Genomic DNA, 4,346 nt, shown 5'->3' with positions numbered 1-4,346 from the left:
TCTAGGGCCGTTTGATGGGAAAAAAATGCAGGTAAAATAGAATTAATATATATAATCTATTCAAAATATTTAAATTTATTTAGATGAGATTAAAATAAATATAGTTTTTTTAAATAAAATAAATATATTGTAAAGTTTAAAAGTAATGAATGTATGCTAAAATTAATATATATATATATATATAATTTAATATAGCGTATTTGAAAATTTTGAATTATTTGGATGAGTTTTAAAATAAATGTAGGATTTTTTTAATTAAATAAAATAAATATAATATAAAATCTAATGATAGTGGTGATCAGTGGCCAATTACTGGCCACAGTGGCATTAAGGTTTGCCAACGACATCGAGCAACTTCTCGTTATGGCAACTAGGGGTAGCGATGGCAGTTGACTAGTAGAGCATGCATCAGCATCAACAAGTGACAAGCACCAACAACTTACAGCTATTTGTAGCAGCAATAGCATCAAATTTACATTATATTTGAAAATATGTTAAATCTAACTATTCACAATATACCAAAATTAAACTTTATGAAGAAGTTCGAATACTTCAAAATTTTACTCATTTTTTACTTTAAACGAAAGACCAATATTTTCAAAACCTTTATATTAAATACTCTTTCCACCCCTTTTTAATTTAAACTAGATATTGCCTTAATGACTGCATTTTCTCATTTTCTAATTTCATGCATATGATGAAATTACCTTTTACTCCAAATGTTTAATAGTCATGCGCACTTCATCTCCAACTTACTATGAACTGCCTTTATATAACTAATAATATTAATGCAAGCCACTTTAGTCAATTAATCAGGTGTTTTGATTTTAATCATAAAATTTCAAGTTGAAGATCTAACATATATGAGTTTGTGCTTTGTTTTATGATTAAATTCACTTGAAATCTAAAAATAAGGTGCTATTAATTTATTTATTAAAGAATATAAAAAAAATAAAAAAAGTTATTAACCCATTAATCAAACTCATAACAATACTCAAAATTAACATCATCAATATAGTAATTGGATTTAATGCAAACAAAAAAATTGCAACCTCAATATGATAAAAAAATAGATATTAAAAATGATTTTATGAACAATAGAAAGTATTCATAGAAGACAATGAGAATGATTTAACTTAATTTTCTAATGATTCTATACTAAAGTTATGACAATAAAAATAGATGATCCTTGAGCATAGAACGGGGTTTAGGGAAATACCCTAAAGGAGAGCACCCTAGAAGGGTTGTATGACTTGGTAGCTTGCTAAAGGAGAGTCAAAGCTAGGGAATTAATCTTAACGCCAAATCACACTAGTCACAAAGATTATAACCCTCCACTTACGAAAACGAAAAGTGGAAATTTTCCAATAACTAAGGCATTCCTTAGGAGTGCAAAGATAAAGCCACCCACTAAGTTATATGACTCACCTATAATTATATTAGGAGAGGTTGGATCGTGCTGCATATGTGGCATACTTTGAGTTGAGAACATCACTAATGGGAATTTGTCATGTGTTAAAGTGTCAGTATGTAGCAAAATACTTTCCTCCATGCACACAATCAAGCCTAAAGAATGATATTACATCTTTTACTTAACTAGAGAACATATTTATGAGGTATGACAAAGGTTTAAGGATTTAGAAAAAATCCACATCATGCACTACAAGATTAGTTAATAATTCAAACCTTGTATAATGGATTAGTAGGCTCTTTTAGGTAAATTATATCTATCATTGTTGAGGTTTATCAATGCCTAAAACCTTTGATGAAACTTATGCTTTATCAATGAGATTGCCACTAATAACACCAATGGCCTTCTAATAGAGTCAATCCCAAGAAAGTTGCTTGTGTGTCTGAAACTGATACACTATCTATTTTGACATCTTAGGTAGGTGCCACCGTGCCATTTTAAGAATTTCGACAGCCTAGGAGTTAGTTCAACTAAGGGAACACATATGTTAGTAGATGAAAGTCTATATGGACCCTCTAATAACCCTAACTCAACATGAGTATAATCTTAAATATAATTAATAATAGGTAGAATAATCCTTACTTTAAAACTTATAACATTGGCATTAAGTATAAAATTTGAAGTATTTTAATATCTTAAGTATTAGTAAAAATATTATTTTTAGTTGATATTAAATTGGAATCTCTCAAGAAAAGAAGAAAAATTCATAAATATTGAACCAGTATCATTGTGCTCCAACTTGAAGTGCCACAGTGTTAACAATGCCTCAGCGCCAAATTAAGAAACTATAGTGCCAGAGCCTCAAGAAAAATGTTATTTAATTTATGATCCATGAAGTGTTTCATATTGTCGCAGTTCTAAATATTAGAGCCACATCAATTGTCTCAGGAATTTGAGCACTGCATAGCTACACTTCACAACATCGTAATGCTATATTACACACTCAAGTGCCTCATCGCTCAACTTATGGAGCGTCTCAGTAGATCAATTGATGAAAGATGGAGCCACGCCAAATCAACCAAGTGACACACTGATTTACCAATTAAATACCCAACGCCCTAATAGAGAAAGCCTATTAGTGCCAAGACACTAATTCATTCTGTAATATCGCAGCACCGCCATGTCTAGCATTACAGCGCCTAAGTCTAATTTTTGTACTAGTATAAATAATTTTTAGTTCATTTTAGTGATGAGTACTATCATTTTGAGTGAGATCTATATAGTTTCCCTTAGAGTCATATCTTAGGGAGCAAAAAAGAGAAAAAGATACTTTATTAGGGAGATTGTTGACCTATCTATTTATAAGCAATCAGATATTTAGAGGAGAAAGGAATGTGGTGATTGTGTTATACTATCTAGGTGATATCTAATTTCTCTAATACTCTTATGCTTTCTCTTATATGTAAGCATTTCTATGGCTGACTAACTTTCTTATTTTAGGCTAATGATGTGAATCATTTGCAAGTACTAATATAGACTCTTATCTTCAAATTACTAATGGATGCTTTCAACATCTTTCATTCTTAATTTAATGTATTAAATGAGCATGTGTATACTTAAAATTTAGACTGATATATTACATCGATAGAGAAATATTAGAATAATTGGAGTGTTGGAATGGAACTCTTGCATTCCTATATATAAGATGCTTAGCATTTTAGGTTCTTTAGAGATATAATAATTTTATGAAGCCTATAAACTTCCCTTTACATCTCTATAAGCTTGATAGAGATTGAAGGATGCATATGCTCTGATCTATATCAAATATAGAATAGTCTACTTAGAAAAATTTAGGTAATTTATAGTCATTAGTCAAAAATATTTAATCATCTTATATTTTTTCTTCTTTTGAAGTCCCCAGCAGAGAGAGAATCTCAACCTTTATTTTAGTTCGATAAGATAAACATTATAGTGTAGTAGGCATTACTAGTTTAATTGCATGTTAGCAGAATACTTCCTCATGGGATCAGCACTCTTTTAATCACTATATTACTTGATTAACATGAGCACTTGCATTTTTTATATATTGTGTATCAAAGAAAACTTAAGTATATTTCAACCCATAACATAAACATAATTTGTAAACAATCACGTGATCCACAAGCCCATAGGTTTTTAGCACCATTATTGGGGAAGTAACTATTACATTTTGATCTATATTGTTGAAATTGTTGCATATTTAGCCATACTTATATCTTGTATCTTATATATTACTTTTTTTTATAAGAAAGACTTTTGTTTTTTTATTTGTTATTTAATTTCTTCTTTATTGTTGCATGTATAGTTGATCTAGTAAAAATCTCTTCTTATTTGACTTAGAGTTTGAGAGGGCCCTTATAAAAATTAAAAAATCTAAGAAGATTTTAGTTTTAGGCATGATTGAACTAGTTTTAGATAAAGATCACCATAGACCTCCTAGGGAGTGCAAATCCTATAGTAGATGGAATTTACTAGAGTATTAGTACACTTTCTATTTAAGAAAATAACTTTGAGCTGAAACCCACCATAATTCAGATAATTCAAAATTCTTAATTTGAGGGAACTCATATTAAGGATCCTAACTAACACTTAGCTAGCTTCTTAAAAATATGTACCATATTCAAGTATAATAATGCCAACGATGATGTTATGAGGCTTTAATTATTTTTATTTTTGCTAAAGGATAAAGCTAATATGTGGTTGAATTTCTTTCCCTCGAGCTCTATAAGTACTTAGAATAAGTTAGCACACAAATTTCTGGCTAAGCATTTCCCACCTTTCAAAATTATCAAGCTTAGGAATAATATCACATCTTTTTTACTATTTGAAGGAGAGTCAATTTATAAAAGTTGGGAGAGATTTAAGGAGATGCATATGAAATGTCCTCATTATGCTT

At 29.6% G+C, this 4,346-nt stretch overlaps 1 non-coding gene across 1 annotated transcript; it reads right to left on the bottom strand.

Annotated features, from left to right (window-relative positions):
- Nucleotides 1–4,240: 4,240 nt before the first annotated feature.
- LOC114581013 lies at nt 4,241–4,346 on the bottom strand. Its single transcript, XR_003702814.1, has one exon. It is a non-coding gene; the product is annotated as a small nucleolar RNA R71 (small nucleolar RNA).

This window comes from Dendrobium catenatum, unplaced genomic scaffold, assembly GCF_001605985.2.
Source record: "Dendrobium catenatum unplaced genomic scaffold, ASM160598v2 fragScaff_scaffold_1470, whole genome shotgun sequence".
In the NCBI taxonomy this organism is placed as follows: domain Eukaryota; kingdom Viridiplantae; phylum Streptophyta; class Magnoliopsida; order Asparagales; family Orchidaceae; genus Dendrobium; species Dendrobium catenatum.
Note: the sequence above shows the minus strand (reverse complement) of the source record. Positions and strands in the feature narration are given on the sequence as shown.